Source organism: Lissotriton helveticus, chromosome 8 (genome assembly GCF_964261635.1).
Source record: "Lissotriton helveticus chromosome 8, aLisHel1.1, whole genome shotgun sequence".
Taxonomy (NCBI): Eukaryota; Metazoa; Chordata; class Amphibia; order Caudata; family Salamandridae; genus Lissotriton; species Lissotriton helveticus.
In genome coordinates, this window is record NC_136069.1 from 1,602,072,414 (window position 1) to 1,602,086,197 (window position 13,784).

The window sequence follows — 13,784 nt, forward strand, 5'->3', positions numbered from 1 at the left end:
CCCCGTGGGGCCCGGAGGCACGCCAGGGAGGGGGGGCAATGCTTACCTGAGGTAGGCGAATGACGCCTGCCGCATGGACGACTCGGCTGGAGAAGGAGACCTGCATCGCGAGGGGTCCATTCGGGACATCTAGGCAGACAGCAGCTTTATGCGGCTAACGTCGCACTCCACGGAGTGATGGTGCTCTCCCAAGCACCATATACAAAGTTCGTGAGGGTCCGTCGATGACATCTGTCGCGAAGAGGACCGGCATGGTTTGAAGCCCACAAGGGGCATCAAACACACTTCCTGAAAGCGAAAGCGTCGAAAAGGCCTGTAATAAACAATAGGGGCCTGAGGTATTACTTTCTCGGATCCGCATTAGGACGCGGAAAAGAAGAAAACTGATGTCAGCACGCCAGGAGGGGCTTATATAGCTACACTGATGTCACTTCCCTGGACGACGTCCGGACGGAGCTGGGCGGCGCCACCTCCAGGCGTGCTAAGGTATTGCTGGGAAAAAAGATTTTACGGATCCAGTCTGACGCCTGGGGGGATATTCTAAGTTAAGGAATCTGCAGCTAGATGTCTCTATCAGATATCTATGGCCCGCCCACACAAGTCTGTTGAGAGTTGGTTATATTATAATATGAAACTGCAACAATCTTTGAGTAGAAGTCTTATAGAGCATTAGCACGGAGATAGAGGTGGGACATTTCAAACCTCTGCCGCTTGCCTAAAGTAAAATACATCAGTAACTGCAGAGAGCTTGTGACAGGTAATGTAACACTAATCATCTTAGGGAACAAGTTCCATATAGCCCTCAGAGTGGTTATACCTACAGATGATGGCTGTGATGAAATAGGATGTATTATATGGAGTGGATATGAAACCTCACCATGTAATATACTTACAACCCCTTTAGGACCCTTAGGAATAGTTTGTTAAACGTTCAGTTCAACTCAGGGTAGCTGAGGCTCTGAGCAGCAAGGCTTACACAAAGGAACGGGTGTAAAGCATTTAAACAACACCAAAACATTTGAAGAAATCCGACATCACTGAAGAAATCAGACACCAATTTATACAAATAGACGTTTTGCATAAATTTCAACATCACATCTAAAAGATCCACTGGAAGGTTCCGGAGAAATGGAATGTACAAGAAATAATACATCAAAACATTTCACTCAACTACGAACAGGTATTGCCAATCTCAACGACTTTTATGCTTAGAAACCTTAAGGAAAACTTGGGCAAGTGACAATACAGTTTGGTAGAGTTACTTGGGGTAAACAATTCTGCAACAGTTATATTAATTTTGACATGAGTTTAAAGTCAAGCTTAACATAACAAGTTGTTGGATATCTTGGAGTGCCCAATTTGGTTGCACAGTTGAGTTAGCACGGCTGAGGGGTCAGCATGTAATCCTGCACTCGCCAATTGGGCGATGAAGTCTTTCCACATTAAAAATGGCACTTTTACACTAATAGAAAATGTAAACTACATGTCCTGCCAGTGTATGCATTGCACCATGACTTAGTACTTTGTATGTCTGCCAGAGGGGTGACACACACAGATACCCTGGGGAAGTGGAGCCTTTGCCACTGCTCTCAATGGCAAAGTCAGACCAGCAGCACACAATTGCTCTACCTGTCTGCAGTGGCAGACTAGAAGACCAGTTTTACTTGGGGGACTTCCAGGATTGCATAACCAGTGCTGCAACTCTTAACGTACATGCCCTGGGTATTGGATATCATATACTAGGGACTTTCACTTAGCCAGTTCCAATTGGGTGCAGCCAATGAGACATACACTTTAGGGTCGGGGCATTGGTACGGAGGTCTGGTTAGTAGTCCGAAACCAGCAGCATCAGTCCAAAAACTTGGCGGTGACCACACAAAAGAGGCATTTCCTTACAGCGGTATAACATTGAAAAGACTAATAACTAGGGCAAAAGCAGGAGCAAGCACAGAAGCTTTAAACAAGCCAAAAGTACAAGTTACTTACCTTCAGTAATGATGTATCTGATAAGAGACGATTCCAGCTGCAGATTCCTCAACGTAGAATTATCCCTAGACGTGAGACTGGATCCCGAAAAACTTTTGCCACAGCATCCCTGCGCGCAGACTCCACCCTGACGTCCGTGCACGTGACGTCGGGGGGGTGGGGGGGGGGGGGGGGGCACACAAGCCACATCCCGGCGCGTCAACCTCAGTTTTCTTTGGAGAACTTTTCAGCGCCACAACTCAGAGCCAACACAAACAAAACTGTGAGAGTATGGGAACAGTGTGTGAAAAAACAAACCGAAAAGAAAGAAGCGAATGGTGAGGAACAGCACCATCAGGACAGCGCAAAGCACTATAACAGTGAAAGAAAAAGCAGAGCATCGCTCCAAGGGGCAACCCTTCAAGCGGAGGCAATATCCTCCATGGAGGCAGAAACATGTGAAAAAAATGTCATGGCAGACGACAGAAGCCTGCATCCACAATCCATAACAGTGAAGGGGGGCAAACCCTGAACAGAGAAGAAACGACAATCTACCCCAAGACAATACCATCAAAGAGTAACACCCCCCTTGTAAGGAACAAAGGGCCGAGGCACAGCCAAGAGGCCCAAACCCATAAGACCGCAGAGGAGTCCGAAACCCCAAACAATGACAAAGGGAGAAGAATAGGAGCAGGCCTCACACTGGGAAAGACTAGGGAGTAGGGAAGCAGAAGGACCCAGAAATCCACCGTCCAAGCACCAGAAGGGCAGGAGTGGAACCAATGGACAAAGCGAAGCACCCGTCCGGAAGAGAGCGAAAGAGGTACTCACAACAGGCAAAACCACCCAGAGGGGGGCAAGAGCAGGAGACCAAGCTGGAGGGCCTTGCAGAACTGAGAGGGTGGGTCGTGAAGGAATCTGCGGCTAGAATTGTCTCTCGCAGATACATCGTTACCGAAGGTAACTTGTACATCTGATAGAGACTACTAGCCGCAGATCCTTTAACGTAGTATTAGATACCCTAGCCATACCCCGAAGGTAGGAGGGTCTGCGAGAGAACCTCACCTAGCTTGGAATAAACTCAGGGCCCCAACAGAGGATGTGTGAGGGGGACAGGAGGGGCGGCTCAGCCCCACCAAGCAGAGGTAAGCAAGAACCAGAGAAGATAAGGCCAGGAGACCGCAGCCTACCCGCGGTACAAGGGGCATCCGCCAGAAGAAACCAGAGGGACAGCCATTGTCAAAGAGTACCAAATTAAGAAGGAACCACCCAAACCCAAGGAGAAGAGGTGGAAAACGGAGGCAGAGCCCACCGTAGGGCAGTTGAACAGGCATCAGCCCCAAGGCAGTAGACAAGACATGAATGGCCTACAGCCAAGAAGCACGGGTGTGAAAAAGGAATACATATTGTGGCAAGCCCTAGCAGAGCAAGGGGCAGGAGCACGCAAGTACACACAAAAGTTTGCAGAAGGGGGCTACAACGACCAGGCGTGTGCAGCCAACAGCTGGCAACACTAAGAAGCAGTACATCCAGAACAAGCGCAAGACGAGGGCAGGGGCAAGGCCTCAGAGAAGGACCACACCGGTGGCACAACCGGACCCATGGAATGAGGTGGCACCAGCCTAATAGAAAGAGGAGAAAAACAATGCAGAGCAAGCAGACGACCAGAACACAGGAGAACACCCTGGGTTACCCTAGCCCGCCTGGAACACAAGGCAGAGGGCCAGGCCGGAACACCGGTTAACAAGGTGGAGACACCCCAACACAACGCCGTGGATGGCATATCAGAGCCTGCCTGGCGATTTATTAGATACAGAGCAGGACAGAGCCTGAAGCAGTGGAAGCAGCGCCAAGACAGAAGAAGAAGACCGCAACCCGCTGTATACAGGGACACCAGAGAATGCGAGGAACCCAGGAAGGTGTCCTCAACCGCTCAGCCTAAGACAGAGCTACACAATAGCTACAAGTACCCCACCTAGGGTATGCCACGTCCTAAATAACCCATGGGAACATCTCTTAGGGAAAAAATCCCACAGCAGAGGTCAAGAAACAAAGGAACCAGCGGAAGCACCACAAATGGCTTAATAATCAGCCAAAATTACACGGATGGCTCAATCTGAGGACCCATATGGCTTTACCAACAGCCAAAAGAAAAACACACCAATAGATAAAAAGGGCTGTACCAGCAGCCAACAGCAGAGGGGTCAACTGAAGGACCCTGAAGGTATCCACACAGAACACACAGGCGGCCAATCGAAACAGCAGGCCGAAACAGCAAAGTGGAATAAAGGCCTCCTCAAAGGCACCTAAGTACCAACAAGTCAAAGCCTACGGCTGAGGAGGAGGAGGAGGACGGAGCCCCGCAATAAGTCTTTGAATAGCAGAATCCACATGGGTGTTACATAAAAGAACCCCATCAAAGGTAAGGTCAACAAGACGCCACCCTAACATTCCCTGGAAAAACACCATCCCACAACCAAGCATGGCGGCGGGGAGCCACAGAACTTGCCATAGTGCGGCTGAGGGAATCAAACATCCAAGGCTGAACGAAGAATAAACGCAGCCAACTCCCGACCATCTAGCACATGGTGCCAAAGGTCCGCTGAAAGCTTCCTGGGAGGAACAAGACAAGAGGGGCTCCATTGAATCCCATAGGCTGGAGGTAGCCCTGGCAGGCACACAAAGTATGTTGAGAGCTTGCAAGGCAGCACTAGTAGAAGCGAAGATGTTACGCCCCAGGAGTCCAACCACCGGGCCTCCCATGACGGAGGGAGTAACACCGAAGGCAAAGAAGGAGAGGCAGTATGCAAAAGAGGGCCCAGGGTCGAGATGTGGAAGGAAAGGCAGACTGGATCGTGCAGAGCAGGATGGTGGCAGTGCAGGAGTGGCTGAGGCACCAGATCTTCCGTGGCAGGGCGCCCCAGGCCCCCAGCAGAGTGTTTTGGAGCAAAGCCTCAAAAGGAAGAAGCAGCTCCCCTCCACCAGAGCCCTGGTGGAGGACTTCCAAAAAATGGTCCGTAGGAAATGGAGTGACCGGTTTGCCCATCTGTAAAATGCCAGCGGCGGTGGTAATGGCCCGGACAAAGGCAACACTCGCCTCCGTAGGACGACGCGGGGGAGAGTGCAATTCCTCTGTAGGCGAAGCCTGCAAGCTTAGCCGCCCATCCCCGAGTCCAGCTGGAGGAAGGAACGGCCAGCCCCTGTAGCAAGGGCGATCCACGGACGAGTGGGGGATTTGAGGGGTCTCAGGAGAAGGCGGAGAAGCCTGCGGGGCAACCAACCGCGAGTTGCGGAAGAGGGTCCGAGGGTGGAGGCCGCAGGGACGGCGAAGAGCCCTCCCTAGAAGATGACTAGGCGTCCAGCCTCCGGGGAAGAGGAGACGACAAACCTCCGGAGAAGGGACATCCAGAGATGAGTCTACGACCCGACGCCGGGACGGTGCCGTGGAGTCTGCCACAGGCACCGTGTCCTCGATGGGCGCCGAAGCGGTCCTCAGGGGCACCGAGTCGACCACCACCACGTGCTCGCTAGGAGAATGAGGCTGAGTCAGGTCGGCTAAGGAACGGCGCCGAAAAGGTGCTGGCTCGACCTTAGACGAGGCAGCCGCCTGCGTAGAGGACCGAGAGGGACTCGGGAAGACGCCCCAGGCCCAGTCTTCCAGCCGCGGGAAGGAAAGGTGTCGGCACCAGCAAGGTGTTGACCATGGGGGACTCTGGGACAAGCCCTAAGTCCCGGCGATCACCTGCAACACCACAGGGAACCCCGCAGGGATTTGCGGCGAGGCAGGGACGCAGTGGGTCGAAGAGGGGAACTCCGCAGGGCCGCACCTCGACGACACCATACCCTCACAACCTGAAGCCGAACTAGTCAGCGCCGGGGTCGTAGGCGCCGGCAACTCCGCGGAAGGCTCCGCGGAAGGCCCCGTGCAGGGCAAGGGATCCGTGGACGTCTCAGGGAGAGGGGGGGCGGTCAAAGAAGCCTGCAGAGCTGGAGTGTAGGCTTTCATTTGGGCCCTAGTCGCCCCAACACCAGGAAATGGCGGATAGGGTGGCGACGGGCGAGGGCGCACGTCCCAAGGGGAACCTCTGCCGAACGAGGACAAGATGTGAGAAAGTGGCTCTATATATACTGGACCAAAGTAAGGTACAGTGTTAATAGAGTCCACAATCCCCAAAAGGTATAACAGAGGATGATTACAGACGTTTTTGAAATACATTTCACTGTGATTATATTGTTGATTCATCGTTTTTATACACTTTGAATCACATTATGTTAAAATAAGGGAAGCATGGGGTGTTAAAAAATTTGAGTTAGCGGTGCAATTCAGGGTAGCATGTCACTTTTATTTTATTTTAGAAACCCGTGCAGGGCGGGGTGTGTAAGCCATGTGATACGACTTGAGCACAAGTGGGGAAGGTAACGTGGGATTTAAAAAGCAATGTGCGTAGGGAGTTGGTGCTCAATGTGGCATTCGAATTTTGGGGCGAGTAGAATGTCAGTGAAACCGTCAGTCTATCGGAGGTAAACACAGGGATTGTTCTGTTTTTTCAGGGGAGGGTGGAGTAAATTTGGGGAACGCGTGTAAAGTATTATGTAATATTGTTTGTAACACTTGAGGTTTAACCACGAGGTTTTGGGAGAGATAATTAGTTTTAGTTTCCGTGAAGTTTATCGGGTTGAAAATAATGGGGAGGTCACAGGTTTACATTAGTGTTCCGCATTTTGACTTTGCGGGGAGAATGGAGGGTGAGTCAGTTGTGGTTTGATTATTTATTAAGATGCACGTGGGAGGAGTTTGAATAAGTACATGGGATTATAAAACAGAGTGATCGGTTGGAGTTTTGTTAGTTGTCAAACATGTTGGACTGATGCATACAATTTTTAATCTTTGTAGATACCCCTGACGAAGGTTGTTAATATGACCGAAATGCATTGGGTGAAGAATAAATATGACAAGGAATCAAGTTGATTTACGTGCCTATGAATAGGCCCGGATGGGCAATTCTTGTGCAAGTCAAATATGCGAGAAAATATGAAAACTTGTTGGACGTGACGGATTAAGATGGATAAACTTTGCAATAAAAAAGATGAATTTGAGTATTCTTGAGTACGTGGATAATTTGATCACAAACGTGTAGCAGGCTGTGCAACTCTTCCGTGACACAAAAACCGTGTGTTGCAAATTCGAAATCATAACAGAGGTTAAAGCCAGGTATGACCTTACTCTCTAAAGTGGTAGCTTGGTCGAGCAGTAAGGCAGTATCAGGGGACAGTGTAAAGCATTTGTTGTAAACACTCAGTCAGCAAAAGGTTTCACACTCTCAAAAACTGAACTCTAGGCCAATTGTTTTTATATCAAAAGATATAGTTGTTTTATTTTTTAGAACCAGCAGGTATCAAAATATACTTTTCTCAATATGAGCGATCTCCGGTAGTTCCTTTGCAGAAAGGCAATAAACTTTGTAAACACAATAGGTACAGTGGTTGCAATAGGCAACACAATTCTTAACACAATTTAACATTGAGCTCAATGGGTTTTTCTACATAAATGCAGTTGATTACTTTATGGATTACTTTTGTAACTCCAGTACTGGATCCTAGATTCAGTCCTGGGGTCTAGGCTGAAAACAGTTTAGTAAAAGGTTTTGCTCATTGCAATGCTTTTTAAAGGATATAAAGGTATTTTAAAAGTTGACACCTTGAAACTTTTCAGTGAAAAACTAGCAATGGTATCCTATTTCAGGAAATTCAAGTCACAGGTAAAGTAGGTTTTCGTTACTTTTGTAATCCAGGGCTGGACTCCTAGGTTCAGTACTGGGGTCTCTACCTAAGACAGGTAAGTAATTACGTTTTAGTAGTTAGAACAATTTTTTAGGATTATTTGTCATTTTCACAAGTAGATAAGAAATTTCACAGAAAAACAGTCAATGGTTTCCTATGGATGAAATTTAGGTTACTAATAAACACGGTTATGATTACTTTTGTGGTTCAGTACTGGGCCAAAAGGAACAGTACTAGCTTCTCCTGATCACAGGTGAGTACTTCAGAATTCATTATTCTGCTGATTTTAGATAAATATTTTAAAGTTTTAAAACTTCACATTTAGAAGATTTTTCAAGTCAAACTAGTCAATGTTATCAAATGGCAGGAAATGGAGTCATCAATTTTCAGGTGAATACTCGACTGGTGAAGTTAAGGTTCTGGGCATAGACTCAGGGGTCACCCAAGGTCAGGAGGTACAGTTGGTACACCCGCAGCGGCACAGGGGCAGCCGGGTGCAGAGGTGGTTAGGCCCAATGTTATCCAATGAGAGGCAGGAGGCCTTTGGTTGGTGGGTGCTGGCTAGCAGGCCACCGAGCTGTGGGAGCTGGGCTCCTGGTCACTTGATCAGGGCAAATGGGGATGTAGGATAGGATACAGGTTGCACTGCCAGGGGGAATTCGGGCAGCTGGGTGCAAGGTGCCTTTGAGCCGTCGGGCGCTCAATGTTATTTAATGACGATCTTGAAAAGGGAACAAATGCTGCAGGCTCGGGATGGAGGACCTTCTGGAGTGACCAACACTTCGAGGGGTAAGATGGGATCTTGGAAGATAGGAAGGCACCCAGGAGTTGGGCACATGGGGCCGTGGGGTGTCTTTTGAGGTCGGGAAATCTTACCCCCTGCTGGTTGCGGTCGGAGGGGTCCTCTGTCCTGAGGCTGCAGACGTCATCGGGGTCGTCGAGGAGGGTCCTTTGGCAGTGGATTCCAAGTCAGAATTGCCGTGGGGACGTCCTCAGGGTCTTGATTCACTCCAGCACAGGCCAGGCTTGGCGGGTGCAGAGTGTGCAGGGTTAGCGGTTCCGGGCTGATGCCAGGGCTTGTTACTTGCTTTGAGCAGTACCACTGCTCGTGGGAGACCCAGGTAGTCAGAATCACATTGCAGTCAGGTCCTCCGGGGTTTTTGAGGTTGCTGACCACTGGAGACGGCGGGGTTTAGCAGGAGCAGGTTCGAGGGTTGACAGGCCGGTAAGGCTGGGCCAAATCAGATGGTGCCTTCCTTTTTTTAGCAGCTGCACAGCAGGTCTTCTTGTTCCTTGCTTTTAGGTCGAGCGTCCGCGAAAGACCTATTGTCTGCCGTATTTGGGAATGTGGACACGAGAGGGGCACGAGCGCAGATTTGACCTCGTGGGCGCGCGCGGCGCCGTGCCACTCTCGTGCCTCATATTCCCGTGCGCACACAGCCAGCCCCCACACCCCTGCACACACACCACACAGGCACACGTACACACGCTGCCGCCCCCCCCCACCACACACACACACACATACATACAGACACGCACGCATACACACGCCACCGCCCCCTACCCCCCCTGCACTCATACACAGACACACACCCCGCCCCATGCATCGGGAGATCTGCCATCCCCCCGAATCTCCGTACTTACTAGTTAGGCGCCTCTTCCTCCTCGTACTCCGGCCCGTCTAGAGTCAGGCTCCTCTGCAGCTCGGGAGGCTCCGGGTGGAGGAGGCAGTGGTGGGAAGGCGGGCCCGGCTTCAGGGGAAGGACCGAGAGGGGCTGCAAAACCGGCAGCTTCCCCCAGACCGGGGGCGCATCCCCGCCAGCCTCCGCCAACATCGCAGGGAGCGGCGGTTGCAGGCCCCCAGCGTAGGAAACAGGCCCCCGCGGTGCGCACACTGGGAAGAGGAAAAGGGGACGAGACCCACGGCGCGCGACACGGCACAGGGAGGCGGTGCGCGCCAGGCCTCCGTCGCTACCTGGAACCTGGGCGCGCGCTCCCCAGCCTGTCGCGAGCACGCCTCCTTGGCGCAGAGTGTGGTTTTTGATTGCTCCACAGTCCCGACTCTGCTACGGGTGCTCCTGAGTTCCGGTGAAGAAAAGTGTTGTGCAGTGACGGCTGCGCGAGCCAGAGACCTGAGACACTGAGTCGGCCAAGTGACAGTCTGAACAGAATATTTAAAAAACAATTATGATGGCATTGATACCCACCCCTGTGCTGCAGTCCTTAGTTTGGTGTACTGTTGTGCCGGTGGGCGGGACATTGAGATTGGGGCACTGGGCTGGATTTGGTTGTTCGAGGGTAGGGGCTGTGCGGCAGCATGCGCAGTTTTTATACAAATTGCCACGCCCCGGCACACCCGCCCCGAGTCATCGTCATTGAAGACAGGGGCCGCAGCAAGACGACGTTGAGGGCAGCCCGCCAGCGTAGCACGAGGCCCAGGCCAGCCTAAATCAGTGAATAAAGGCTCCAAGGCAGTGTGCCCCAGCCCACCATGTAACCGTAAGTAAGACTAAATTTAGTAGTATTGCAGTAACTTAAATTAAATAAACAGTAGTAGTAGCCTCGCTTTGTCTTTACTGTCCGCACCCATCCTGTGGCGTAGGTTGGGCTGCCAAATGAGCCTCTTGCTGTGGCTCTGCACCAGCGCTTGGGTACAGGGCTCGGGGGCTGTTGAGCTTCGTAACTCCTGTATAATGATTTTCTTGCTCCGGTGAATACCACAAAGTCAAACATTTGTTGGCGCTATTTCATGTTGTACTGTCCACCCCACCGAGAATGTTATTTATCGCCCTAGCGCACAAAACGGACGTAAATGATTGAAACAATTCCTATGGGCGCAATGGCAGTTCCAGTTTTGGAGCTGCGATGGCCTAGTCGGAATGGTCAATCCGATGCAAGCATAAATAGCCCATTGCCATTGCAACACTGGGAGTGAAGTGCAGGCAGCTTGCGCAGTCACATTCCTGCCATCCGCAGCCTGCTCGCAGCTCCGCACTTGTGAGACAAGGAGCTGCAGAGCTAGAAGCCCAACCCTTGAAAGCATGATTTGAGGCTTTGTTTGGGAGTGGGGGGGCAATAGAGCAGTAGTAGTTGAATGGCAGTTTGAACCTGCTTCCCTAGTGCCAAAATTGGCAGCTCTGGCCATTACGCCACATCCTCTCCTAACTTTCAAGGTTAGTTGTTGGTTCCGTTTTAGGCGGCGGAGAGGCGCTAACAGGAGTTGCAGGAGGGCTGGTGCAAGCTACCTCCTACCTAAAGAGAGCACCGGCACTTATTTTTTTTACAAATTAACCACTGGCTCAGAGCAATATTACATATCGCATTATATAAGCATCCATTATCGTGTTTTGCAACAGGGAAAACTTGCTGCACGTCACAGGAACATATTGCTCAAAATTCGATCGTACACAACTTGCAATCGTTGGAATCGTGCGCATTAAAACCTCTTTATCAGCGCGATTGGCTGATGTTGAAGTCTGGTACGCAACAACTGGTTCAAATATGTTAGCTCAATGTTTCACGCTTGATTACAAATGTCACCAAAAAAATGATAATATTTCACTTCTGTTCATGGTATTTTATTGTGACGAAAATCCAAGAACATAATCTTCCCAAAAGTTATTTACAAAAATTTAAGCTAGTGCCATTATAAATTACAATAACTTATTTAACTTAATTATTGAAAAAAATAAAAGCCATTGTTCTTTGTAATATCAATACATCTAAGTCATGTAAATACAACACATATTGCATTACAAATGCTAAAGATGTCACATTTGCAAAAGTTAAAACTATTGGCATTATAAATGACAAAGCTATTCATTTTGCTATTCTCAAAACCAACACAAATAAAAAATTTGTCATTTACAGTACTAATAATTCAAACTTTCCTAATGCGAGACCTATTGCATTGCAAATGCTTGTTCTTTCTTGTTTCGTAATCTGGATCTAAGTAAGAAGGTTCAGAGTGCCGCTAAATACTACATTTAGGGGCGTTACAGGTAGGGCAAGGGCAGGGACCAATGGGTCCCTGTCCTGGGGTGGGTACACCCCCTAGCCTCTCGTGTGGGAGGATGGCAGGAGCCTAGCTGTGATTGGGCAGGGGTCTCCATCATCAAGATGTCCGGAGCCCGGGGTCGTGCATCACCTCGCCTCTCCCACCTGAGGGGTGGAGTTGGCACAGGCTGGCACACCCACCTTTCTGACGTAGGGTTTCCCGCCAGTCTTCCCGCCAGAGTGGGGGTCAGAACTGGTAGGGGCCAGTTGCTGAGGACAGCAAGTGGTCTGGAGAAGCTCACAAAGGCGGTATGCCTTTGAAGTTTCCCCCTGCCCATCCTGAGGAAGGAGACCTAGCACCTCGCCCAGGATGTGCATTGTTACGGGTCCAGGAGAGCTCTCCACCCAGGGGTCCAGCAACATGGCTGCTGTGTGGCCTCTCAGACAAGACAAGACGTGGATTGTAGGTTAGGTTTCAGGGGGCATCTCTAAGATGCCCTCTGTAGTGCATTTTACATTAAATCTCACACTGGCATCAGTGTGGGTTTAATGTGCTGAGAAGTTTGATATAAAACTTGTCAGCCTTCAGTGTAGCCATTATGGTGCTGTGGAGTTTGTAATGACAACCTCCCAGCACCATATACTCTTAATGGCATCACTGCACTTACAGTGCCCAGGAATGGCCCTGGGTACTGTAGGGGCACAGGGCTCATCCACCTGTGCCCACACCACTGGCATAGGGCACACAGCTAGAGGGGTGGCTGATGTATGCCAGGGCAGTGGCTTTGTGGGCATGGCACACAAGGATGTGTGCCATGTCGACTCTTCGTTTAGTTCTGCACCAGGACACTCAGCCTGCAAAGGCAGTGTGTGTGTGTCAGGGTACAGGGCCCCTAAGGGTGGCACAATAGGTGCTGCAGCTTAGGGGTCTTCTCTGGTCACAATGCCCTGGGTACCTAGGGTACCATTTACTAGGGGCTGACGTGGCCAGAGACGCCAATTGAGTTTAGGCTTTAGTACAGTTTTTAGGGAAGGAAAACAGGTCCTGGGTACCTGATTGGCAGGGACCCAGGGCACACCAAGGAAAAGTGAATCAGGTATCAGGCAAAAAGTGGGAGGGGTACTGCAACAGAAACTCACTTTCTCACACAAGGCCTCGGAGACAAACTGCAAGACCTACCAGTGGGCGTGGGACACCCTTGGGGCCGCGGCGAAGGAAGATGCCGCAGTCGGCAGCTCCTGGCGTCCGAGGTAGGGGACGGGCGCTGTGACGACACCGACCTGGACAAGCAGGCTGACAGCAATTTCATCTGGCGCGCCTGGCGAGACAATGATTTGAAATGCTGACAAGCGTCGCAGTCCGTAGAGTCATGGTGGGAGAGGTGTGGCGCCGCGGCCAGGGCGACTGACGCTGGAATCTGGGGATCAGGGTTCGATCCCCGGCTGCGGCGGCAGGTTAGCCCAGCACCATGTGACTCTGGGCAATAGCTTGCTTAATCTTCCCGACGGCCCCCAGCGCCTAGAGACCCTTACGGGTGATTGTGCGCTTTACAAATGTGGATTATTATGGTGCTCGCCCAAACACCACATACAAATCGTGTGAGGGTCCGTCGCCGACATCTGATGCACACAAGAAGTACACAACTTGAAGTCCGAAGGCATTTGCACACTGTTCCACCAACGCAAAACGTAAAAGGCAGGAACACAATCCGGATCCGCGTTGCATGCGGAAAAGAAGGAAATTGAAGTTGGCACGCGGGGTTGGGGCTTGTGTGGCCCCGCTGACGTCACGTGCGCGGACGTCAGGGCGGAGTTGTGTGGTGCGGGATGCTGTGTCAAAAGTTTTTCTGGATCCAGTCTCACGCCTGGGGATAATTCTACGTTAAGGAATCTGCGGCTAGTAGTCTATCAGATTGTTTAATGCTGAAGTTTATTTCTTTTATACAAGATCCTGCAGGCCCTCTCTCCAACTCACCTTTTTGAAGTGATGTGGTCTACACTTAAACGTAATGTCAGCTAATTCTAGGTATCTACATAGGAAA

The 13,784-nt window shown here is 50.6% G+C and overlaps 1 protein-coding gene across 1 annotated transcript in view; it reads right to left on the bottom strand.

Annotated features, from left to right (window-relative positions):
- Window positions 1–13,784, bottom strand: part of NUP98 (nucleoporin 98 and 96 precursor) — an 853,605-nt gene that overhangs the window by 194,079 nt on the left and 645,742 nt on the right.